General features: G+C 38.1%; 1 long non-coding RNA gene across 1 annotated transcript; it reads right to left on the reverse strand.

The window, feature by feature from the left end:
* Positions 1 to 27,625, reverse strand: LOC134476708 (uncharacterized). The gene is made up of 4 exons (XR_010048516.1): positions 27,342 to 27,625; positions 7,255 to 7,373; positions 5,093 to 5,189; positions 1 to 4,148 (listed from the first exon to the last, which is right to left on the reverse strand). It is a non-coding gene; the product is annotated as an uncharacterized LOC134476708 (long non-coding RNA).

Below are 27,625 nucleotides of genomic sequence, written 5' to 3' on the forward strand. Positions count from 1 at the left end.
TTAGGACATTGCCAAAGAGACCCAAGCTAGAATTCAAACAGTTTATTAGAATTTCTCAAAATTTACAGTAGGGTGAAAAAAGCATAAATAGTGGAATGTAAAGGAGTTGTGCGTTTGCAGTGTGCAGCAGTTAGTCTTGACCTCAACTGAACTGGATTCAGATAGCTTTTGAGTTGGAAAGCACACATCTGCATGTCTGTGGAGGTGTTTCCAGAATTTATTGGCACGTAGGTCAGAGTACTGAGTGAACAGACCTGCCGTGCTCATAGGCGGCATCGTCCGACGGGCTTGCAGTCCTGATGGAACTGACAGGGGGAAGACAGAGGACGTTGGCCTCCACTCCGAAGTTCCCTTTAGCGTGAGCACAACCTGCTGCCATTGCCTGTGGAAATCAGACTCCAGTTCTTCAATCTTTCAGTGAGCACTCACACCACCAGCTTTCCAGAAAGCTTGCAGGCATTCAGCCTCAGACCAGCACTGGATCCTGGGCCCTTTCACTCTGCAGCTTCCGGCCTTTTGGATTGAGCAGCCAGTGGATCCTGTGCACTGCACTGTGTAGACAGCCACTGTAGGTCATCTCACATTGCATCCTGTGAACCTATCTAGTAAATCCCTTTCTGTAAGGATAGATGGATAAATAGATAGATAGAGACAGATAAATAGATAGGCAGATAGACAAATTTCCCTGTGGCTTCTATGGCTCTAGAAAACCATAACCAAAACATAGTGCCAGCCCTGAAGCAGAGAATCCATTATCCTGCTGCTCTAAACACTCTAGAGTGCCCATGTATTAATAATGTTCCCCAAGTCACAGAAGGGTCTCAAAGAACTTTGCAGTTCTGCAACAACAAATATTTATGGATTATAAACGTCTCAGATTATATATTCTTGGAGAGGAGGAGTGCTGTTTTACTTAGCTTTGTATCACCTACATGTAAATTCTTTATCAAAAGAAGCAAAAAATCAATGAGCAACAGTCTACACAGAGTTAAGAAAAATTAGGAAATTGGCTCTACCTCAGAATCATCTGGAGTTTGGAATATCAAGGACCCAAGTGTCCTGTGAATTTCATGAGTACTGGGAGGTAGCCAGGCTTCAGTCATCCTGAGGGACACAATGCGCTTTGTGAAATAGCACAGCAGTAACAGAGATGGAGAGAGAGTCGAAAGAGGTCAACTGCACGCTGCATCTCCTGTCACCCATGCAGGATGTTCAGAGAGCACACACACAGAAAAATGCATAACAGATGAATAAGCCAGCGTGTGAAGGCTTTTCACTTGGATCACAGACATGAACAGTGCAAGAGAAACCCACAAAGAACATGTCCTAAGTAAAAATGCTTTTTCCTTTTCCCTCTTATGCTAGCTTTCTTGTGCCTAGAGCCAGGAAGAGCTAGTAGCATGAGGTAGAAAAAATAAAGAAGAGGAAATGTGTAGCACAAGGAAGGACCACGCTTCTTTCCTAGACCGAAGCGGAGACAAAGAGAGAGGCTCAGAGAAAGAGAGGACTATGAGGTTGAAATTTGGATTTAGACTGGACTGGGCTATTCCAACACTCGACCGTGAATCTTAGCAAAACAGGACGCCTCTAAAAGCATGAAAAGAAAAAGAAATCTATGGAATTTTCTCTAGATTTTATCTAAGAAAAAGGAAAAATGATCTGATGGAGCATATATGTAAGTATAACAGATGAAGAAAAATTAAATCATTCTCTATTTTGTTGAGTTCAGTTCATACAATAAACAAACAACATTTTGCATTCTCATATAGAAATTACATTTTAAAAGTTCTGAATTAGCATCCTTCTCAGGACTCTTCCAAGTTATTGCCTGATCGAGTTCTTTTTCATATATCCGGATTATATATAAGAATCCAGAGTTGGGCTGATTGCATTTCTCTTAATCTTCTTTGGTACTAATGGACTCATAAAAGAGGGTAATTTGAATACCTTTTTATTGTTTTTAACTTTAAAAAGAAAAATAGAAAAAAAGGATAGAAATGATACTGAATTTTTTAAAAAGTAGGGAAATAACACTAGTTAATATATTGCATATTGTTATCTTAGAAGTAGTTGTACAGGTTAAAAAATCTAGGCACAAAAGAGATCAATCAATGACAGCACAAACTGTTCTTTTTGATGAACTAACCGAGATTAGTAGTACAGTTATCTATCTAGCATACGTATCCATACATACATTTCTATGTATTTACCAACATACATATAATCTTTTCCTTTCTTCCTTTTTTCCTTTCCCTTATCCTAGTTGTTCTATCCTTTTGAGCACTTCCATTATTATAATATCTAATGTATATTTTGGATCTTATTACTCTTTCAGATTTTTATTTTTTTTATACTAGGGAGACAATACAATATTTATAAATGTGTGTACTTGAGACCCTACTTATAAGTGAAGACCTTTTTAAATAACTTTGAGTTTCTCAAACCTCTGGCTGCCTCCTACAGACCCAAGAGCAAATCCTAAGTGACTAAACTTGATCTTCTTATTTCTAAAGATGTGGGGGTCACATAAAACATGGAGTCTCCAACATTCAATGATCCCAGGAAACCATTTGAGCAGACTATTGAACCTCAGGTAGCAAAGTCTAGAGAGTTTCTTTGGACTCTTACACTTTCTTTCAACAAAAGACACATTTAAAGAACAATGGACCTCATTCTTTAGCCATCAATAACATAAACTTACAGCCTCTCAAATTCAGTCTAGAACTGAGATCAACATTTTCAACTCAGTCTTTTATGTTTTTAATATTGTTTTGTTGTAACCATACAAGCTCGTGCTTGAATTACAGTCCTTAATAAAGCAATGACAGTTTTATTCCTCAGACACCTGATGACCATATTAACCTCTCCTCAGCTGAGTTATTAATTGCATGCTCTAGCCATATTCCTTTGCTGTGGCTTCCAAGGAGAGAGAGAGTCAGAAATCTTCTCAGGAAAGAAAGGACATGTTTATAGTTGGCCCTGTGGGAGTATTTGCATAATTACAGAATGATTAAGGAGGTGTTTTCTAAAATAGACAAGTGTACTAAGTTTTAATATGTTTCGTGACAATGCATGAGACAAGAGTGCGTGTTGTATCTGATATAGGACATTACGGATCAAAAAAATAAATAAATATGTGCAGAAGCACTGGAATGAATTCAGTCACAGGTATAAACACAAACTTCAAGGGGAAACAAGCTTTGATTCTTGACAAGAGAATTTTGTTGTGATCTGAATGAGGACAGCTGTGTAGGAAAGGTAACAGAGAGCCTGGGGACACGAAGTCTTCCAATGATTTTACTCTAATCCTATGTTATAAAGACAGCTTAATGTGAAGGAGGGGGAGCAGGAGAGCCTTGATAAATCCAGAGATTGGAGTAAAGCCCTTTCTAATTTGGCTTAACAGTATTTAATCTGTAACTGTGCATCTTTAATCAAAACTCAGAGGGAATCTTTAATCTCATGTATATAAAACAGAAGCTGATTAGGGACCCTAACCTGCTGGCACTTCCAACAGCTTCTTTCTTTTCTATTTTCTAGACATTTTCTACTGCTTTTCACATTTCCCAGGAGATCCCGCCATAGAAAAATGATATTCTGACATTGTAGGAGCATAAATATGAAGACCATAACAGTTAACATTCAGCGTTCAATCTTTCATCTATTCACTCATTAATTCTTTCTTTTAGGGATAATGAGCATCTATTTCTCAGCAGGCATTGTTTTGCATATTAATATAGAACAAAAACAAGACAAGATAAACACATCTATTTTTATGGACTGCATTTTAGAATCTAACAAGGACTTTTTCACCTTTCCTTTGCTAAATAAGCAAATGCAAGTGACCCAGGAAAATAAATATGTTTTTAAGAAGTAAATATTACTCCACAAATTCTTCCATTCCAGATGATTGCAAAGTGCAAATTATTTACCAAAGAAATTTTGTCACAGGGCTGACTAAAGTGTTTAGACCCAGTTAAAAGATTGATAACCAGGTGATAAAATTCATTATACCAGCATCACAAGATTTCAATAACCAGAAAAGGGCTTTAAATAGAGCCTGATTTTTTTCCCTTATGAACAAGACTCCAAAGGCAGTCCTTCCATCCATGCTCCATCCTGGACACAACTTCTACAAAGCAGCACCCCTGGAGAATGAAAGAAGAACAAAACCCTAGTATACCTTTTACTGTTTCCAAGTTATCCTTTTATTACACTTTAGAAAACATTTTGGTTTTAGATTACAAAACTCTTTCCATTCTTCAGCGTCCAAATTCAGCTTACATAGTAGAACCAGATTTCAGTCCTCAACAATTGACAAAACAAACTAAAAAGCCTACGATAATGATAATTAGCAAATTCCTGACAAATATTCGTCACCATGACCAAAATGATGATTTTTTAAAATAAGATACAAATCTTCTAGGAGGAGAAATAACATGTTTCCAGCTTTTGGAAGGGTTTGCTACATTGGATCCTTATAAATTTGTGTAAACAAAGGAGTGGCAAGCCCCTCATCCATACCACTCACTCCTTCACAAATTAATGAGTCAAATATACAACATCCTGGTAAGAAGACGGCATCATTGGCATTGTTTTTTAACAGTAATATTCTGCATTCAGATTTATTCTGTTTACCACACAAAGCTATTTGGGCAAAGCTCACCGCAGCAAAGAATTAAGCGACAACATCCACAACCAAAATGATATTTTCTGTTGACATTTGGGGTATGTGAGACTATAAGCAATTCCACGATGATTTATTAACTCTAGTGAAAAATACTTCTATCTTTTGAGCTGTTCTTTTTGGTTGTGACTACATGGATTCCCAGAGCTAGAATGCAACAGATATATAGGACACAGGAGTCACTGAACACTACACTCTTGGATTCTTATTTAATGTTTGAATAGAAGGCTCTTTGGCTCCTAGAAAGGAATAGTGGCTGTGTGTCAGTCACACTTTATTTTGTGAGAAAATCTGTACACTAAGAGCATGTTAATAAAAGGACACTAGAAAACACTGAAGCAAAAAAGGCTGGGCAAACGCAAAGACTGGAAACCACAGTGATTCTCCAAAAGAAGAAGTACTCACTGAACAGTAGACTGTGTAAACCCGGAGGAAGATAAGACTGAGATCCTGGATCTCAGAATAAATTGAAGAGGTTTTCACAGCTCTTCCCATCATTGTTCTGGAATGAGAAGAGGGCAATGAAGAGAAGTCAGAGGAGTAAAGACCACAGCCACTTCCCATCTCTCCTAACGCAGAGCCCCAGCTTTGGACATCTACATGAATCACTGGTATGACCCAGTGGCCATCTCTTCCTTAAGGAAGGGTGACAATCTTCTCCTTAAAAATATTACTCACAGTACCTGAGAAAATGAAATGAAGAATAATACTAGTACCTATGTATGCATTATGTAGATTAAGAAATAAACCATCACTAACTCTATATTTAAAGTTGCCTGTCCATCTGCTCCAAATTCTGCCCTCTACTTCACTTTCGAAGGCAACAGTTGTCCTCAGTTGAGTTTGCTTTCCACAAGTTTTGCATTTCTCTATAATTCTCTATACATGTGTAACCCTGAGAAATTTTTGTACTTTATTGTATGAGTTTAACCTGAATGCCTTTTCTTTATTTTTTAATCTTTACAGAGTCTACTAAAGTGTGTGTTTTTAATCTTTATAGATTTTCCTGCAACTCCCTTTCTCAAGGAACATGTTGATGTGATTCTTTCATTAATATATTTGAATCTAGTTCTTTAATTTCCAATATTATGTGTAGTATTTTGAGCTGTTCTTTTTGGTTATGACTACATAGATTCCCCATGTGTAGTATTTCATTGCATGAATATACTACCAAGATCTCATCCAGTGTTCACTGGTGGATTAAACCACTGAACCTGTTCAGTGTTCACTACTATAAACCATTTATCCCTGACTCCTTAAGCTTATGGGCAAGATGTCCCAGGTTATATTTATAACAGTCCAATGCTGAGTCACAGAGCAAGCAAATCTCCAACCTCACTAAATACTGCAAATTGATCTCCCAAGATCTCCTGTGCTGTGCACATGATTGCTATTGGTTTACATTCTTGTCACCATTTAGCACCATCAGATTTCTTAAATCTCTACCAATATAGCAAATAAGAAATATTTCCTCTGAGCAAATTCGTTTTTCTTCTCAATCACTTGTGGAATTAATCATCTTTTTGAACCATTAGTCATTCTTCTGTGATGCTCTGGGCCTTTTTTTTTTTTTTTTTCAGTCCTTTTGTGATATTTGCTAGACCTTTTCTTATGACATGCATATTTGTCATCTGTTGATTATACATTCTGTATAAATAGCTGCGTTTTTCTTTTCATTATGATGTCTTTTGATGAACAAAAAGTTTATACAGTTTATGTTGCATTTTTCTTGATAATGTATATTTTTCCTGTTTTATTTATTGCTTATTCTGAATTCTTAAAGATATTTTCATTTATTTTTTTGCTAAGTTTTTTTTTCTCAGTCAGATGTTTCACAGTCTGATATTACCTACCCAGAGTTGGTTTCTGCAAAGGTAGAAAGCAGCATGGCACAGTGATTGAGAGCCCTGAATCTGCAGCTAAGTTACTTGGGTTCACATCTCTGTCCTTTTGGCCATTTTTACCTCAGTGTGTCTCAATTTCTTCATCTATAAGGGTGTTAAAATTACAATAGGGCCTAGTTCTCATTAAGAGGAAAAATGCAATTAGAAAACATAAACCCACCCAGAGTAGCACCAAGGAATGTCAAAGGAAGCAATCATTATTGCTTTCATTATTGTTGCTATTGTATAAGATAGGAATCTGATTTTCTTTTTGCAGGTAGAGTGCCGATTTTCCCAGTCAACCTGTTTCTCACTGATCTAACAATGACATTTTATCACGCAGCAGCTTTAATGTGTATGGGCATTTTTCTAGGCTCTCTGTCCTTCAATTTGTTTATACTTCAGGAAAATTTCAAGCCTACTTTTAAAATCCCTTGAGGTCTAGAAATACTTGATGTTATTGATCTTGCCTCTTCTCTCATCAATATTTTCTTCTCAACAATAGCATATTGGTTATTTGTGAAACCTAAATAAGACTCTAGTAGTTACTAGAGCTGCTGTGACAAATATGACAAGCTAAGTGACTTAAAATAAAAATCTATTGTCTTATAGTTCTGGAAAAGTCCAAAACCAAGGTATTATCAGAGTTAGGTTCCCTCTGAAATATATGAGAAATTCTCTTACCTCTCCCCAGGTACTTGTGATTCTCTGGAACTCTTCAGTGTTTCTTGGCCTGTGAGTGTATCACTCCAATCCTGTTTTCCCGTAATATTCTCTTTGGTCTCTCTTCTTCACATGGAGTCCTTTTATAAAGATGCCAGTCTTTATAAAGATGTCCACTCTACTCCAGTACAATGCTATCTTAGCAAATTACATCTGCAATGATCTCACATGCAAATAAGGTCACATTCTGAGACACTGTTAATTTGGACATGGTGAGTGCAGTGGAACTAAAGTCAATTTGTAACAAGGGCATCACTTAACATATTAATCTTGGGCTTTAATCAAAGTTTCTAACCCTCACCTGAAAATCTCAATCCATCATTTCCAGATAATTGCCATACTCCCTTCAAGTGTAGTGATTCAATCTGCCTGACTCCAGATGTTCTAATTCAGACATATTTTAAAGCATATTATGGCAGTTTTCAAGTTCTACCCCAACAAGTTCAGGAGCCCAGGAAGAAGGAAGATTTCAGAGCTTTGCCTTCAGAAATTCTGACTCAGTGGCTCTAGAGGATCAGTGTTCATGTAGGTGAAAAAGAGACCACACATTGTGAGACATTAATCTAGACAGTAGCATTAGGAGACTCCTCCCATAGAAGGGGGAACCTGGGGAGCAGCCAGCCTCAGTGCTGAATGCAGCCAGCTGCTTGTCAACCTAGGTCTCCGCAGAGGCTGCCTGTGGAGAACTAGACGTTTCTTCCTCAGCATATAGAAAATTGGATTAATGCTATTGCACCATTTAAAACTCTTTTCTCAGAGAATCATAGAATTGAACTGGTTCCAAATTTTAATTAGCAATTCAATTGTGTCTTCAGTTTTTACAGGCTGCTTCCCTCAAGGTCCAAAGTAGGACTCTGCAGGAATCTATTCCACATCAATGAAGCTTGGAAGCAGGGGTGCTTTTTATTTGGGAACAAGAAAAAAATGGCAACAGCTGGTATTTGCTGAGGGCCTGGTATTTGCCAGCCTCTTATCTAGGCACTAGCAATACAGCTTGAACAAAACAGACGAAATCCCTTTTATCACAGAGCTTTAATTCTAGTGGATGGGGAGCAATTGAGAAGCCAAATAACTAGAAACATATGTATAAATTCCATGATGGTGGATATTTTTGATTATTTCATTTCATGCTGTATCTTGAGTGCCTAGACTGGTCTTGGCACACAGTAGAATATGATTATCAATGGACATTGAGTATGGGTGAAAAATCAGGTAGGGAAATAGAATAGAAAGTGGAGAGAAGGTACCATTTTAAATGAAAGAGTCAGGAACTATGGGAGACACCTTCTGTACAGCCAGTTATCAGGAATTCCTGCAGTGAGTCCCCACTCTCCTGTCTGAAGTTATGGCACACAGCAAGAAAAAAGAGCAAGAGACAAAATAGGGCCACAGCAGGGATCTGGGATGACCAGTGGAACAAAAGACCACTATTTTTCATTACATTTGCATCAAGGACAATGGGGGGAGAGCAGTGGGTGTTTCTGGGAACAGTCATGGTGAGAACAAAGCATTCCTGCAAGGACAAGGACACAAGGATGAGATGGGGACAAGGAGGAAACTGTAGTTTCCCCAGGTCCTTACAGTCTTCAGCAGTTCTTACCTTGCCCTAGGAGCACTGCAGCAGTCACCAGCCCTAGGGCTTCCAGCTGTGACCAGAAAAGAGCAGGGAGTTTCCACATTCCAATCTGGATCAAAGGGTAGAATGGGAACAGGCTTGGACATCCCCTTGACTTATAATTTGTTGTCCCAAACAAGAAACAGCCTCATGAAATATTACTGAAATTAAGGGAAGAGAGAGAGAGAACCATACGCACACGTCTGGGGAAGAAGGAAGCTATAGAACAGCCCATGCAAGAGCCCTGAGCTGGAAGGTTACTTGGTGTGTTCAACGAACAGCACGGAGGAGGGAAAGCAAGAAGAAAAAGGAGGTTGAAAGGAAAGTGAAGAAAGTTGGAGCCAGATAGGGGAGGACCGGATGTGCCTCTGTGATGACCTTACCATCTTCTCTGAGACAGGAAGCTACTGAGGGTTTAAACAGTGGAGTGATATTTTTTAAGTCCTCTATGTATTTCAACAGCCATGTTGAAAATACACTGAAAATGAACAAGTACGCAAGCAGAAAGCTATCACAAACATCGAGAAAGATAACAGTGCCTGCCTCGACTAAAATGGTAGCTGCAGTAGAGTGAGAAATAAGATTTTAGATAGTTTTGAAGGCTTGGAGATGGGAATAGCTGACGGGTGAGACAGTGGCTGTGCGGAAAGAGATCAGTTAAAGCTGTAGGCAGATGAGGATGTGGAGGAGCTGGAACTACAATACACTTCTGGCAGAATGCAAAATGTTCCAACCACCTTGGAAAATCGTTTGAGAGTTTCATAGAAAGTTATACAGTATGTGCTCTCTGCCACCCAGACCAGCGATGACAAACCTTTCAGCGCTTTCAGTGATAGCAAGCAGTTCACTGTGGCATGCATACCAGTTTTATGCACACTGACCTAGACATTCAATTTGTAGATAATTTACAGAAAGTGAAATCATGTCAAACAAAGACCTCCAGTGAATGTTAATGGCAGTTTTATTCACATTCATCAAAAACTGTGAGTTTCTTTTAATGAACCATCTACAGATAAAACTGGTTGACCCTTGACCTGAGAAAGAGAGTGGATGGACTGAGACTGTACAGCATGCCATGCCAGGCAACAGGGGAGCATGGGGCATGAACGTGACAGAGTGCAGCCCACCAAATCTCCACATGAGGGTTGAAAGTTAGTATTAAAATCCAGTTTCACATCATCTGGATTGTGGTGCTGTTTATGATTTTCCCAAGGTAAGTCTGTATTTAGAAGGAGCTGTTACATGATCTTGATGAGCCACACTTAGTTCAGAGGTAAGAAAAACTGAATGGTACAGGAACCCTTTATATAGCCTGTGAGCCTCAGGTCTCATTAATTGTAAGTCTAATGTCATCCTGATAACACCAGGCTTAGAGGAGCCCTGAGGGGCTACTTGATAGCCAACTTCCAGTGCTTAGAAAATTGTCATGGGAAGAACAGATTCATCTCAGTTGCTACATACAAAGAATAAATATAGGAAGTGAGTGGAAATTGCATGAAGACAGATTAATGTAACATATAAAGCAAAACATTGTAGTAATTAAGATTATTAACCATGAAATAAGCTATAGTGGGAAGTTTAGAGTTCCAGGGGAGACTAGGAAAGTACCTACTGATGGGAATCACATCATGGATAAGAGGTACAAAATGACCTTAGAGATTCTATAATACCTTTTCCACTGCTGAACACAATTTAAAGGAGGACAGATTTAATTTGGTTCATGGTTGAGGGGATTTAGTCCCTGGCTGGCTGGCTCAAAGGCAGAAACTTCATGTTAGAAGGTCATGGAAGAGGAAAGTTGCTAATCTCATGGCATCTAAGAGACACAGGAAATTGGACCTGAAGAAAGTCATGTGCCCTCCAAAGGTACAGTCCCACCTAGGTACATCCCCAGCTTCTGCCAACCAGGCCTCACCTTCTGACAACGCAATTATCTATCAGTTCATCAGTGCATCAACCCACTGTTGAGTATAGCTCTCTCCCTGCATAATATATTCACATCCAAAAGCCTCACCTCTGAACACATGAAAATTTAGGATACATTCTTGATCTAAACCATAACATATTATTTCCAACTCTATTATCCTATGAATGAATGGCCCCCAGCCATGGCCTATCAATGCTGGGAACTTGGCCCAGCTGTCAAGTACCTAGTATAGTATAGGTTAAGCACACCTATTCTGAAAAACAAAATGCTTCAAAGTTCAAAAGTTTTTGAATGTTGACACAGTACAGTTTTAGATTTTGCATCTGGTATAATGAACCAGTAAAGTCTATGTCATATTCTGAAATAGTTAAAACTCTGAGATCTGAAACATATCTTTACCCAGTCACCTCAAATAAGAGATACCCAAGCTGTGCCTGTGGAGAGCAGGTATTTAAAGAATGTTTGCCCTTCTTCATGTCTACTTCTGTTCTTAAATGCAAACTCTTAAGCTGTCCTATCATCTAGCAACTGTTCTGTACCTCCCCTTTTTCATTCATTTTCACTCATCCTGTCTGCTAATTAACAGAGGAGAAATAATAATCAGTTTCAAAAAAAATAACAAATCAAAATTCAAATGCAATTCATAAGCTAGGTTGAAGTACGTATTTTTACATTTGAATAGGCTTTTCAAAGAATGGATCACTGGAATTTATATAGCTAAAAGAGAAAAATTGTTTTCCTAGAAGATAAGATCTAAAAGGAGCAACTGACATTTCAGAAACAATCAGATGGCTTACTTATGGTCAGAGAATAGAACTGAAATGGAACAAGATGAGCGTTTGTGTTTTGATGCTTTCTTCCCAGTCACAGGCTACAGCAAGTCTTAATACAAAAGAACTATCCCATAATGTGATGTTAAATCAAACTTACTTTTCTTCCTTTAAAAGAGACAATATAGATAAGTAACTTGCTCAATAGCAGACATCTTTAATTACAATAACAAGAAGACTTACTTCCCCCTCGAAATAAAAAGAAAATACAAAAGAGAAATATTTGAAATCCTTCATATGTTCTAAGTACCTGGCTTTCAGAGGACTTCTGTAAAGGACTCATATACTTGCACCCAGAAGGTTGGGAAGGTTTTCAAAGTCTCCAAATATTATATGTGATCCACAAACAGAAATCAATCTGTAGATTTCACAGGATCATTGTGAATATTACCTAAGATCGTACACATCAGTCAGTGAGCATAGCATCTGTAAAAGTGTGAACATTTAAGAAATATTAAATATATATGTACATCTATTAGCCCAAAAGTTATTTCCATCATAGAGAACTTCCTATTTCATAAGTGCCCAACTAATTAGACTTCAAAGCACCCTCTCCAAATACTTGCTAAAATACTATAAAGATGAAGTAAGTAATGCCATTGGTATCAATACCTAAAATTGACAAGCAGTTACTGTCAGAATATCTAACCATGAATTCTGTGAGTGTGATTTGAAAATTAATCTGTAGTCTGCACATCTTTTGACAAATAGAATAAATGACATCTTGGATGTCTATATGAATCTGACTCAGAAGTACAATTATCCCATTTTGATACATAGAACTATGTTCTGGCTTGTGTTTAGATGTCCCCCCAAATTCTTATGCAGTTATAGATGAGGTTTTTTTCAGAGGTGGCTGGATGTAGAGTGTGTGACGGACTCATGGTCCCGTTCTGGTATTAAGGGTGTGTAGTTAGTAAATCAGTCCCCTGACTGGTTTGGCACTACCCGAGTCTTGATAGCCTAAATAGAGTATAAAAGATGCAGAAAAAAAGCTGCTAAGGTCCCTTGCTTGCTTCTTTTCTGCTGTCTTCTGCCCACCATTAACTTCTTCTCCTCTGTGAGGCCCCTCTCCCCAGTCTTCCTGCCTTGGAGCCAGCCTATTATGGACTGAAACTTCTACAAACCATGAGCTAAATAAATCTTTCCTCCTTTAACTTTGTGTTTTCAGCAAAGAGATAAGTATCTAAGACAAACCATGTCAGTGAAAACATCCTAGCCTCTTGGGATAGGAGTTATTCATCCCTTGTCTACAGCAGATACCAAATTGGGACAATTTTCCCGTTTATGAATAAAGAAAAAAATAAAGAGCCTGAAAGAATACATAGGAATTAAAGAGACTAGGAGAATAATATATCAGAATTAGACCCAGAGATAATGTTCACCTTTGAAATTATCTACCAAAGGAATCAGGATGAAAGTTATAGGAAATGGAAATCCTTCAGCATATCACAGGAAGTCTGGGCTCCTGCAAAGAGCCACCAAGCAAATAAGGGGAAGTGAACTGAAGAAGAGATGAAATTAAACCTCAAGCTGAGACTTAATAAAATTGCTTTAATGGAAGCAGACGCTGGGCACAAGGAAGAGCTAGAGGAGGGAAACTTAAAGGGCAAGAGCATAAAGGAAAAGCTAGTGAGAAGCAGTTCTCAGAATAACAAATCCAATACATCTCATGGCGGGCTAATTTCAGAAATTCTTAAAGAAAGGAAAAAGCCAAAGATTCAAATGATGAACAAGATTGTGATCCAAAAGGAGAGTTTGGAAAATCAATGAAATAACTTAATGTCTTTCTCAGAGGAATACTAAGGTAATTAGAAGCAAAGGGATAATTAAAAGCTTGATCAAATAAGATGTTTTTGAAGTGAAAAAAGCCATAATATTGTAAGCATGTATCATTCCCCATGATACAAGAAATAAATGGATTAATAGATAAATTACACAGAAAACATTCTGAAACTATTTTATTACCACAAATATAATAACAGTGTGTTATAAACTTTCACTTGAAGTAGATTATCACTGTTCAGAAACAAAAATCAAGATGATCACATACTCCTGTGTAATATACATATTAAGTTATATTAGCAAGTAAATAGTATCAAGGACTGAAAACATGCCATGTTAAATTCAATCTAAATCATTAAGTACAATTACAGTAACTCACAATGCATACATACATTGAAACACCACAGGATACCCTCTTATATGAAACTTTTATATTTTTATGTGTCTACTAGAGAAAATTTTAAAAGGAAAACAGAAAGCGTTTATGGGTAACAATGGGGCATGTGTGGCTTCAGGACATCAAATGAAGGAACTAATTCCCTTGGTCTCTGGAACAGTTAGTGGCTCAGACCCTACACAGGGACAGAGCAAAGGAGATTGAGGTTTCAGACACAAGTGAGGAGGATAGGAGTGCAGAGTGAGCGGGAGCACCTGAGAGAGTCCACTAGTGATGACGGGGCAGAGAACATTCAGTGATGCACACGAGAGCAAAGCAATAGCAGGTGTAATGGATTAAGAGCTGGTGGTCAACTTAATGCCAGCCATCTTTTGTTTTTTGTTTTGAGACAAGGGCCACTAAACCTCCAAATGGCTCAGGCTGGTTTCTGACTTGCTAGTCCCGCCTCCCTCATTGCTGGGGTTACACTTATGCACCACCATTCCCAACTAAGAGGGCTATTTCTGAGTGGAGAAACTATGGGAGATTTTAATTTCCATCTTTAGTTGGATCATTATTCCCTAACTTTTCTACAATAGGACTATTTTAGTTCTAAATAGTTATATTTCTAGCAGGAACAAGAATAGTATGAAAGCAGACACATAGTTAACTGAATGGCAATTCTGTTAAAAATTGAGGTAAAATATTAAGGATCCATTTCAGTGGGTTGCTCAGTTGAAATCCATTGATTAAAGAATACTAAATATTTTAAATGTTTAAAAAACACAAGAACATACATTATTTTTATATCGACATTTAAAATGTAGAGAGAAAAAATAAAATCTTCAAATTCAAAATATTTTGGAAAAATAAAAACCACACTGGCATAATTGGATGCTACTTGACTCTTCATTCTGAAATTGGATAAATAATGGTATAGAATTTAGCATTTATCTTGTCTCTCCTTTATGAACTGTGCTTCAGGTTAAACAGATAGGGGTGAGGGGAAGTTCACTCCAAACGAGAATTCCAATCAATTCAGAAAGCATGATTGAATTGGACATCTCCATTTTGCATCCCTCAGGGAAGAAGAGCCTGGGCAGCAATTATCAGTAGTTATTGATGGAATGTCCTGAAGATGACACCTAAGCTCCTGAGTTAATCATCAGTGGGACAAACAGACACCTTGGCCTGTTGGGCTGAGGTCACCCCCTGTATCCAATACGGACCATGAAATGTTTTTGCTCCCTCACAAAAAAACAAATCTAAATTTAATCTAGTTTAGATTAAATCTAAATTTAATCAAGTTTATAGACTTCTAACAGTTTATGGGAAATATGGAGCATAGAGAAATCAGTTAAATAATACCTTAAGATGCAATTAAGTCTAGGATGTGGAAAATTGAACAGAAAAAATAGTCGATCTCTTCAACAAATAAATAGTTTGGGGGGAAAAAAAAGAGAGGAAACTGTTAAATAGTAATACAATTTTAAGAGATACGTTAACCAAAATTTAATTAGGACCTTGTTAGGATCTTTGTTTGAGAACTGTTAAAACTTTGAGAATGGGATATTTGAACATAGACTGGTATGATATTTAAAATAAGAATTTTTGTAGATACAATAATAGTATTGTGATTACAGTGTTTTAAAGCCCTTATCTCTTATAGGTTCATATTGGATAATTTATAGGTAAGATTAATGCAATCAGGGAATAGAGACTGATTAAATGTAATTGGCCAATTATTCATAATTATTGGGACTAGATGACTGTATCATTAAGTTTCATGATAGTGGTCTAACTCTAAGTCTAAAACTTTCTTTAAATAAAAAATTTTAAACCCAGTCAAAATGAAGACAACTTGCCATTAAAAGCTAAGGGAGTCTTGAGACCTGAGGCTCACAAAGCCCTTTCAGAAGCTCAAATCTCCTAAAATTTTATATCACAGAACAGTGATCCAAATATCAGTGCATGCTGTTGTTCTGCTGTACTGACATTTGCCTGTTTGTAGTGTCACTTCCAGAATTTATAATAACTTATAATTTATAATAACTTCCAGAATTTATAATAACAGCCACTGAGCAGCCTTTGAGGACCTTTTCATTACTGTTTGGCAGAGAATTTGGGCTACAATCACTAAAACTCCCACCGACCCCAATCCTGAAGCAGAAGAGTGACTAACAGAATTACAATTCACAGCCAGTTTCTTCACAGCCAACAGTCCAGCTGGCTGATTCACACGTACTCCTTAAAATGGAGCAGAAGAACAAGGAAAACAAGTAATAACTGTGTGCAGTGAAATCCACAGTTATCCAGTACCTAATCTGAGAACATAAAGCACAGAACCATGACTGCATGTGAGGCTACACTGTAACAAGTGAACGGCATTTATAGGGTGCTTAAACCGGCCAGGAATTTATGTCAGAGAAGTCCACATGTGAGAACCACCTGGCTGCCAAGATTCATCAGTCTCTCTGTTTCTTGCTTCCACTCTATTTACATCTTTGGGGCCCGGGCTTATTCCAGAACCTCCGTGGATGTCTCACAACAATCTATAACGGCAAACTTTACTATATTTAAGCTCTAACCCTAGTCAAACCACACACACACACACACACACACACACACACACACACACACACATCCCTAATAACTTTTAATATGATACAAGAGCAGCAGATCTGAAATTGTGGCACTGAGACCAGCAGCAGCAGCGTCCCCCAGGAACCTGTTATGTATACAGACTCTTAGGTACATTGGAGACCTACAGAATCAACAAACTGGGCGGGGCCAAGCACTGCATTTAACCAAACATCCAGGTGATTTCTGATGGGGAAAGTAGGATTTATGCCTACAAAGGAAAGGTAGACTTAGGGGACACTACAACTCTTTCTGTCTTAAATACCTATGACTGGATGAGTATAACACATTCTCATTTCACACAAGAAAAAATGGAATAATTAAGCAATCGAAAGGAGAGGATGAGAATAAAAGTGGGGAGGGGTGTAAGAGGTGATAATGGGGAGATGAGATGAGTATTATCAAAATATACGCTTCAATGAAAATACCATATTGAAACTCAGCATTTTATAAATTAATAGACAAATTAATTAATAAAATGTATATGTAAAATATAGTCAATGTGAATTTACCAGAGTGAATCAAGTAGAAAGAAATGAGTCAAAACTAAGTGTTCAATGACTTCTTGTATCAGTATGTTCATCTTCCAAACCGAGTTTAAAGGAATATTGGTTTGCATTTAATCAATTTTATAATATGCTCTCCTTGAATACCTCTATTGTCTTTTTCTTCAAAATGTACTAACCAATGGAGATATTCAGAAAAAGAATGTCTGATAAATTCTCTGAAAGATTTACTTTTGAAATCATAGAATGAGTAATGTGCATATATACAAGTGATATTGACTCTAAAGTGACTCCTGAAAGCTAGAAAACATGATTTTTTACAACACTCTCTCTTGTGCCTCTACAAATCTAGAGTAAAAATAATGCAACTTTGGATTTTAGAAGGATAAATAAGGAAAACATATCCAAAGATTGTAAATTTCTTCTCTGTATCCTAGTTCAAATATGAAATAAATTATTGCTAAATTTCAGTTCTAACCAAATATGCCTCAACTAGAGCTTCACAGTTCCTGAATAGAGGGCACTCAAGGGCCCACTTCTTTGAAATATCTCCAAGGAAAAATTTCTAGAATGAGGGTTCTTAAGTAGAAATCTGGGGATAATATTACTAGTTTCCCAGAATACATATGATTTCCCATAATTAAAATGCCCAGGGGTTTCTTTTACTATGATTTTATTAGGTTATAAAACTAGAGGGATAATCATTCATGCTAAAAAAGAATTATTTTCACGTTTTAAACTATCACCATATTTCAAACTCGTTTCATGTTATCTTAATTATGGTAAGGCTATAGAGTATTTATAAATGTAGAATAGTCACCCAGATGATAATATTTCAAACACTCCTTGCATTCTTTTTAATTAATAAATGCAGAAGCCATCGTTTGCAGAAATAAATGCCTTAAGCTTTCAAGGGATTTTCAGTTTGAAAGTAACAAAGTGCACAATTTTAAAGTGGCTGTTTTATTACAAACTTCCATGACTGTAGGAAAAAAACTGGAAAAATGACCCATAAAAGAGACTCAAAACATCTGAAAGGGAATGTCTCCCTCTTAAAATTTACAGAAAAATCTCTTCTTTTTTTCCCTCCAGTTTACTAGAGACTTTATTTTTATTTGGATTATGTAAATAGAAATGAATTTATTTCTGTAGAAATAAGTGGAAACAAACCAAATGGGACAGCAAAATATTTTCAGAGCCTGCTGCAAGAGAGAGACACCATCACTGCACAGTGGACAATGAGGAGACTCAGGTGTGCCTCAGTTGTAGGCTGTCATCATGAAGAAGCTTCACAATGGTAATAAGAAACTAAGCATGTCACTGCACACAGTGTTTGGCTTTCTCTGGTTGGTTGAAACCAGGAACAAAAGCTAGAAGAGTCATTTATTAATCAAGTCCTTTAACTTCCTGGATTATTACCAGAGATAGCAGATTGACTTGTTGCAACTCTGATTTGGATTTAGAGGTTTTTATTAGAAATTAAAGGCTGGTTTTCTGAGCAGATTTTGGGTTACAGTTCTACTTTTATATATGGTCTAGCCACTGTCAATTTGTATATTTGACCTCTCATTTCCATGTCAATTATAACAATCTGCTGCTGAAATACTAGTATTATTCAGATCCACAATAGAGTGCCTACCTCTATGGAAATACTGAGTAGACCAAACATCTAGAGGAAACTTCATATAATTACACTTGGATGAGTGTAATGGAGACAGGTGGGGAGACATATTAAGAAAACCAAATGAAACTAATAACTCCAGGACAAAGACTGGTGCACAAATGTCTGAGAAGAACCTGGCACAAGTAGATGCCATTGCAGAGCCAGGTAACATAAATAAGTAAGCAAAGCCAGCACTAAGAAAGGAGAATGTGACTTAGTCCAAAGCCACTCCAATATATACTTCAAAGTTTCTCTGCGGTAGTTTGTCTAGAATAACTAGACAGTTACCAGTTCTATCACATTGCCCCAGACAACTAGTTCTTAAATATGCACTTTGAATATCTCCCTATTCCAGGATGAAAGAGTTGGGATCCTTCCTCCAATTGGTGATTGCAAAAAATAAATAATTGTCTTCTCACTCCCTGACCTGGAAGGGTCACAGATGGTAGGCTGCCCCTCCTCACCCCCGGACCTGGGGCAGCTGAGCTTATAGGTTACCCTTTCTCCTCACCCAAAAGACTGCAACAGCCCACTGACAATCAGCAACCCCTTCCACCACTTGAAGAACCTTGCTGGGCTGATGAGGACTCAGCAACTCCTCACCCACCAGAGGACCTCAGTGGGCTTGTGACAGTGTGATGAGTTTCCCCTCAAAGAGAGGACTTCACTAGGTAAACAGGAGCAGTAGCAAAGTCCTCCCCAGCTGCAGGACCTTGGCGAGTATGGCAAGAGTGTGAGTAACTCCTTCCTCCATACAGAGGCTGATAAGGCCTCCTCCAATCTGGAGGAAAGCAGAAAGGCTTACAAGACACCCAGTGACACAGTAGGGTCCCAGCTGAGGCAAACACTATAGCCAGATAGATCTGATAGCCTGGAACAACTTGAAGCCATAGTAACAGCAGGGACTAAGGACTGACTTACATCAATACTCCTAGACTATTCACCCTAGGAAAAATAAAGGACTCAGGCCCTGCAAGAAGAATTCAAGTGACTGGATCTCCCCTTCATTGTGGGATCCAGCAATTGGAAAAACATCAGCCATACAGCAGAACCCTAAGACATGCACTACTGTTTACACTGGTAGGATTGAAAGATCAAAAGAGATAAAGAAGGTCACTACATACTTGTCAGGAAAATAATTCAAAAGGAAGAGCTAACAATCATAAGCATATATGTACCAAATACAAGAGCACTTAACTAGAGAAAACAAATATTAATAGATACGAAAAATCAAATAAGCAACAACACAATTGTAATAGGGGACCTTAATACCCCATTGTCAAAAGAAATAGATCAACTAGATAAAAAGTTGGCAAAGAAATAACAGAACTGAACCAAACCTGTGAGCAAATGGACTTAGTAGACATTTACAGAGTATTCCACCCAGCCACATAAGAATACACATTCTTCTCAGCTACATATGAGACATCCTCTAAAATACACCATATTAATATAGCACATTCTTAAGTAAATGTAAAGAGATTGAAATTATCCCATGTATATTATCTGACTGTAGCACACTGAAATTGAAAATTAATGGCAAAAGAAATTGCAAAACCCACATAAATACATGGCAATTAAATGACGCCCTCTTAAACAGTGGGTTACAGGTGAAATTAAGAAATTAAGCAACACCTACAATTCAATGAAAATGCAGATACAATATGCCAAAACCAATAGAATGCAATGAAAGTGGTCCTAGGTGGGAAATATATAGCAATAAATTGTCACATCAAAAAAAAATCAGAATGAGCACAAATAACCTAATGCTACACCTCAAGCTTCTAGAAAAAGGAGAGCAAGTCAAACCCAAAGCTCACAGAAGAAAGGAAATTACAAAGATCAGAGCAGAAATTAATGCAGTTGAGACTAGGAAATAATGCAAAGAATTAATGAATCAAGGAGCTGGTTTTTTGAGAGAATAAAAAATTGACAAAACTCTAGCCAACCTTATCAAGAAAAAAAGAAAAAACTCAAATTCATGCATAAGGACTGCAAAGAGAGAAATTACCACATATCCCATGGAAATTCAGAAGATCATGAATACCTACTTTGAAAATCTTTACTCATGTAGGGTAAAAAACACAGAGGAAATGGACAGATTTCTAGACATGTATGAATTTAAAAAGCTGAATCAATAAGATATAACAATTTTAAATAATCCAATATCAGCTACTGAAATTAAAAACATATTAAAAACTTATCAGCAGAGGACTGGGAATTTAGCTCAGTGGTGTAAACACTTTCCTGGCAAGCACGAGGCCACAAGTTTGATCCTAAATACAAAAAAAAAAAAAAAAAAAAAAAAAAAAAAAAAAAAAAACCTTACCAACAAAAAATGTCCAGGTCCTGATGAATTTACATCTGAATTCTATAAAAAATTTATAGACTATTTAATGCCAATATTCCTCAAACTTTTCAATTGGAAGGTGAGCAATCCTCCCTAACTCATTCCTGGAGGCAAATATTATTCTGATACAAAAACCAGAGACAGACCCAACTAAAAAAGAAAACTATAGGCCAATCTCTTTAATGAACATTAATCCAAAGATTCTCAATGAAATACTGGCAAATAGAATGCAGAAAATCATTGAGAAGATTATACATCAAGACCAAGTGGGATTTATTCCAGAAATGCAGGAATGGTTTAACATACGCAAATCAATAAATGTAATATACCACATCAACAAAGCCAAAGACAAAAACTACATGGTATCTCAGTAGACACAGAAAAAGCTTTCGATAAAGTCCAACACTTGTTCATGATGAAAAAAAAAAGCCTTCAGAGGGGCTGGGGATTTAGCTCAGCAGCATAAGCGCCTGCCTTGCAAGCAGGCAGTCCTGAATTCGATCCCCAGTACCGATAAAAAAAAAAAAAAAAAAAAAACCTTTAGAAACTCGGAAATACATAGTGTCTACCTCAATCTCATAAAGGCCACGTATGACAAACCAACAGCCAACATTATACTAAATGGACAAAAACTGAAAGCTTTGATTCTAAATCAGGACCAAGACAAGCATGTCCACTGTCACCACTCCTACTAAATATAGTTCTAAAACATTAGTCAGAGCAGTCAGACAAGAGAGAGAAATAAAAGAGCAATAAAGATACTAAAGGAAGAGATTAAAGTATCACTATTTGCAGATGACATAATACTCTACATGAAGACTCACAAAACTCCATCTAAAGTCTTCTAGAGTAAATAAACAAATTCAGCAGTGTAGCTGGATACAAAGCCAGTACTCAAAATTCAATAGCATTCCTGTACACAAACAACAAACTCACTGAGAGAAAAATTATGGAAATAACACCATTCCCAGTAGTATCCAAAAAAATGAAGCACTTAGGAATCAACCTAACAAAGAATGTAAAAGACCTATACACTGAAAATTACACTACTCTAAAAAAGGATATTAAAGAGAATATTAGAAAATGGAAAGCTATCCCTTGATGTTGGTTAGGAGAAACCAACATTGTGAAAATGGCCATAGTCCCAAAGCTGTTGTACAGATTTAATGCAATCCCAATCAAAATACCATTAAGGTACCTTAAAGATCAAGAGAAAACTTTCCTGAAATTCACTTGGAAACTGAAGAAACCTAGAATAGCAAAGGCAATTCTGGGCAACCAAAGCAAGGCAGGAGGTATCTCAATCCCTGGCTTGAAATTATACTACAAAGCTATGGTGACAAAATCAGCATGGTACTGGCAAAGAAATAGACCTGAGGATCAATGGAACATATTAGAAGATGCAAACCCAATTACAGATATACCCAATTACCCTGTATGTGACAAATGGACTAAATATGTTCACTGGAAGAAAGATAGCCTCTTTAATAAATGGTGCTGGAAAAATTGGCTTTCCACATGCCAAAGACTGAAACTAGACTTATGTCTATCACCATGCACTAGAGTAAAGTCAAAATGGATCAAAGATCTAAATATTAAAAAAGAAACACTAAATCTACTAGAATAAAATGTAGGTAGAAATTTTGAAGATATAGGGGTAGGCAAAGAGTTCATGAACAAAAGGCAAACCGCATGGAAATACTACAAAGAATCAACAATTGGGATCTCATCAAAGTTTTTGCACTTCAAAAGAAATTGCCAACAAAGTGAAAAGAAAACCCACAGAATGGCTAAGAATTTTAGCCAGCAGTCCCTCATACAAAGGACTTATATCCAGAACACAAAAAGAATTGAAAAACACCTAGCCCTACTCCAAAAATGGGCATCTGAGATGTGTATACATTTTTCAGATGAATACATACAAATGGCACATAAATAAATGAAGAAATGTTCACCATCACTGGTAATTCAAGAAATGCAAATTTAAACAACATTGAAATTCCATGGCACTCCAGAAAGAATGGTTGCCATCAAGAAATCAACTGATAACAAATTTTGGCGGGGCTGTGGGGAAAAAGGAACCCTTCTCCACTGTTGGTGGGGTGTACACTGGTACAGCCACTATGGAAGTCAGTATGGAAATTCCTCAAAAACTAGTATTGGAAGTCCCTTTCAATCCAGCTATTTCTGTCCTACATATTTTCCCCCCAAAATTGAAAAGGTCACAGTGACTTATATGCACCCATGTTGAGAGAAGCACAGTTTGTAATAGCTAAATCTTGGAAACAACCAAAATGCCCATTAACCACAGAATGGATGAAAAAGACATGGTATTTTTATACCATGGAATATTACTCAGTTATAAAAGTGATGATCTTCAGGCTTTTATAGGTAAATGGAGGCAACTTGAGACTATACTCATAAGTGAAAATAAATCAGACTCAGATTTTTAAATATCATATTGTATCCCTAGTGTAAAAATAATAATAAAGAACTGAAAGAGTAATAAAATCCAAAATGTACAATAAATATTGTAAAAATGAAAGGGCAAGGAACTGCTCAAAAGGAAAGAACAACTGGGATAGGGGAAAGAAGAAAAAAAGAAGGGAAAAGACTATATGTGTATATGTGTACGTGTGTGTGTGTGTATACTGCTAATCTGTAAATTCATCAAAAAGAGAAGTTTGTGATTCCATTGTTTCATTGTTTGGTGATTTTTTTCATACCTCAATCTTGTAAATCTGAACAACTATTTTCAAAATAACAATATTCAGTATATTATCTGGTGTTAATTTCCTACTATTTTTGAAATGCTTTTTTGTTTTTCCTTTAAAAGAAAAAAATTCCCATTTACTACATGATAGCTAATTGTTAACTAAAATGTCCAAATACAATAAAAGCAATATTAAATATTTTTTCTTTTAGTGTTAGAAGTGCAATAAATTCTGAACTTTTGAAGATAAAATGTATTGACTGTGAAAGTGAGCTGGATTTTTTTCTCAAGTTGTTTGCATTTCATGGAAACACATTATAAGCAAAATATCTTTGCCAGTTCTGTCATTCTGCATTTTTAGTTTCCTTTTTAACTCAAAAATATCCACTTGAGGGCAGTATTGCAGCTACAACAGGAACTGGATCCGCCCCCCCCCCCACCCCGCAACGGGCCTGCGTCCAATCAGACCCGTGCTTCTGTGCAACACCATGCCTTGACCTGTGCTCAGGTGTATGTAAAGACACCTCAAACCTTCAATTCCAAACCCTTCTGACTTAACTCTGCAGAGTATGGGCAGGATAGATAACAGAGACTTGGAAAGTAAGCAGTGAAAAGTTGATGATACCATTAATGTCTCCAAATCAGTGAGCAAAATCTGGAGAAGAAGGCAAAGACACATCAGGAGCTTCGCACTGTAAAGAAAGTTGCCACCATCTGACGGCATAGACTCCTGCAAGATGTCTTAGTAGGCTGGACCTAACTAGCTCCAATGTTCCCAACCATCCCCGGAACCCTCTCATTCTCCCTACCCCACACAAGTGGATTAGGGGAGAGAGCAATTACTTGTCACAGGTCATCAGTGGAGAATGGTTTTTCTCATTGTCAGAGAGAGAGAGACAGAGAGAGAGAGAGAAAGATCCTGGGGTCTCAGGGATAAAAGGAGGCATCAGGATCCACAGTAACAAAAACGAATGCGGAGACCAAGGCTCCTGCCTGGTTCCCCTTCTATCTTACCGGCCCTTGTCTTCCACCATAGTCAGGTGACCTGCATTTTCTTTCATGGCCATAGAGTTGGATCAGGAAAGCCTCAAGACAGTTTCCTCTCACAATTTTTCCACTGTGTAACATGTCAAGAGGTACAGCTGGGCAAATTAATCCACAACAAGCACAACCTGAGAAGGTAATGATCTTTGTTCTCAAAATCTGCAGAACCAAAAAGCGTCTGCAGCTAAGATCTGCTGGGTCATTCGGCCACAAACTTTCATGTTGCAGAAGACATTCATCAGTCTGTGATCACTATCTCATAAGTAAACTGCCCCTCAGCCAGCCTCCTGACTAGATGACTCTGCAGAGACAGGAATCCCTGCCATCTTCCCATCGGTTAGATCATGGTAATGTTTTCTCTACCAGCACCTTGCCTCTGAACTACTTGACTTCCAGCCCTGCAGCATGCAGCCCGAGTCTATGCGCAGCAATGGCAGGACGTCAGATAACGGAGCAGACATAGTGATCTGCTCATTCTCTGTGCTAGGGCAGAGCAGCGGAGAACTGAAATGGTGGAGAGAAGCCAGCAGCCCAGGAGTCAGCCCTCTTGCCATTTGTTGTCACAAAGAACCCTGAGTCTCCTGGCTCAGGGGAACACGTCAGAAGGTACCTGGACTTGAGCTGTTCATACCTGAAACAAGAGGGCCACCTCCCACGTGGGAGTCCTGCACAGCAGGAAACAATAAGACATATTACTGGTGATAAAAGCCCAATAAGATTCTAAGAGGCTGAACTCACACAGAGCTTTCAGGTAAATGAATTGGACAGATGCGGACAGAAGGCCTTCCCTGACCCCAAATAGTCCATGAAGAACTCACATATGTGTCTTAAGAAGGATTCAATCTGGGAGGTGCTTAGCCCACCTCAGCCTAAGATGCAAAAGCCAAGAGACGGTTGGATGGTTAGCGCACCTCCGGGATGACAGAGTGCACGGGAGAAGTGTGGCTAGCCCTCCTCCCTGCTGCATCTCCCAACAGAGCAGCGTGGCCAGCGCTGGGCAGAGGGCAGAGGAGATGGACGGGATTATTTGGGCTCTGAAATGGATATTTTAAAACTTAACTGGCCTTTTCTTAATACTCCAAAGGAGATTTTTTAAAATTATAGCACTGTGGGAGTAAAAAGTAGAATTTCTATCCCCCCCACCAGTCCCACCTCCCTGATGCCAAAAGAATGAAGAAAGAAATCATTTTGTGTAGCAACAGATGTGGTCAGGGCCCTGAGGGCAGGGAAACGCAGTGATAAACCAGGAACATCTGAGACGTGGCCCTGTGAAGGACCTAAATTCCAGGACATTCTTTCCTCCTATTCAGAAAAAGGATGAAGGAGGCAGGTATGAATACCTTCTCTCACAATTTCGCCACGCCCTTACTGAAACTTGGTGCAGCTTTGTATTAAGTTTGAACTGAGTGAGAAACTGGGTCATAATATAAAATAGAGGGAAAACGTCCCCATGCACAGCCCTGTTCACCCCATTGTCTCCTCCGGGGCTTTGTATCAGGGAGCCGCCTGAGCCCCAGGCTTCTCCTGGAAGGGAAGAGATACTGCTTGACTCAGTATTATGAACTGAATGTGCCTCCCCAAATCCACATTTTAAAGTTCCAGCATCCAATGCAGTGGGTATTTAGAGATGGGGACCTGGGGTTGTTATTGAGTCATGAGAGTGAAACCCCCATGATTAGCCCTTATAGACCCCCAGAGGTACCTCCTCCTTTGCCATGTCAGGGTAGAATAAGGACTTGTCTATCTACAGCCCAAACCAGAACCTGACCATGCTGCACGCTGGTCTTGGGCATCATCTTTAGAACTATGTGAGGGTCCTGCCATAGGTATGTATGAGATGCAGAGGGAAGGGGCTTTTAGAGCCATAAACCCAAACCTCCCAGAATACATGGTGAGAGATTAAAAGATAACGTAAGTCCAAGATCAAAACACATTATCTGAAAGGAATGAATACACTGGCCTTTGTTCTCCCCATACTCTGATTTATCATTTAGACTGATCCCAAGGTCAGTAAGTCATTTAACAGACCACCCTGACCTTCCAGTCGTTCCATGGTCCCTTAAAAGAATCGCTGCTCAGAGACCCGTCTTTTTCTTTGATCCCTACTTCTTGGTTCTATCAATAAAAGTCACAGGGGCTTCAGTTTGGGGCTGTCCCTTAAGACTTTCTCAAGCTGAGGGATCTCAGTAATGATAGCCCCTCTGGGCTCTATGGGAGTATAGATTGGACACTGACTCTGAGTAATCCTTTATTTCACCCTTTTGTGCCATGCCATGCTTTAAAAATGCAAGAGAATTATGTGAAATAAATTCCTGTTACTCGTAATCCATCCTGCCTGTGTGACTTCGTGATAGCAACCTACTGAGTAAAACTGAAAGCCGGTAGAGACCAAAAGTCAGCCTAGAAAATAAGTCACTGAGATCTTGCAAGAGCAAACGTAAGTAAACACCTGACCTGTTCCACCCCAGGAAACATCAGAAGGGCGGCTTCTCATGCTACCAAGACCCACAGTAAATAAAGGGGGGAAAAGTCACATCAGGACCCCATACAAATACACACGTATAACTGATTAAAGTCTTACAAAAGAATATTTACTTACTGTGTGTAATGAAGGCTAATATTCTGTTCATTTTTTTAATGCTGATCATGGCCCATATAAATTGATTTCTGGGCCCCAGTTGTCTACAAACTGGCAGTGTAAACAACTCTCATTAAGAAAAAAATCCTAAAGAAGGAGGGCAAAGCTTAAAGCACACAGGAATAGACAATACACTTTCTTCTCCCTGCAATATGCCTCCCATACCCACAACCCCTGTTAATAATCATGTTTAACTGATAATAAGTAATATTTATGTAACACAAGACTGTATTGGTCACTGCTTT

The sequence above is a fragment of the Cavia porcellus genome, unplaced genomic scaffold, assembly GCF_034190915.1.
Source record: "Cavia porcellus strain 051 isolate PalLab524CR breed Dunkin Hartley unplaced genomic scaffold, mCavPor4.1 scaffold_7, whole genome shotgun sequence".
Taxonomy (NCBI): domain Eukaryota; kingdom Metazoa; phylum Chordata; class Mammalia; order Rodentia; family Caviidae; genus Cavia; species Cavia porcellus.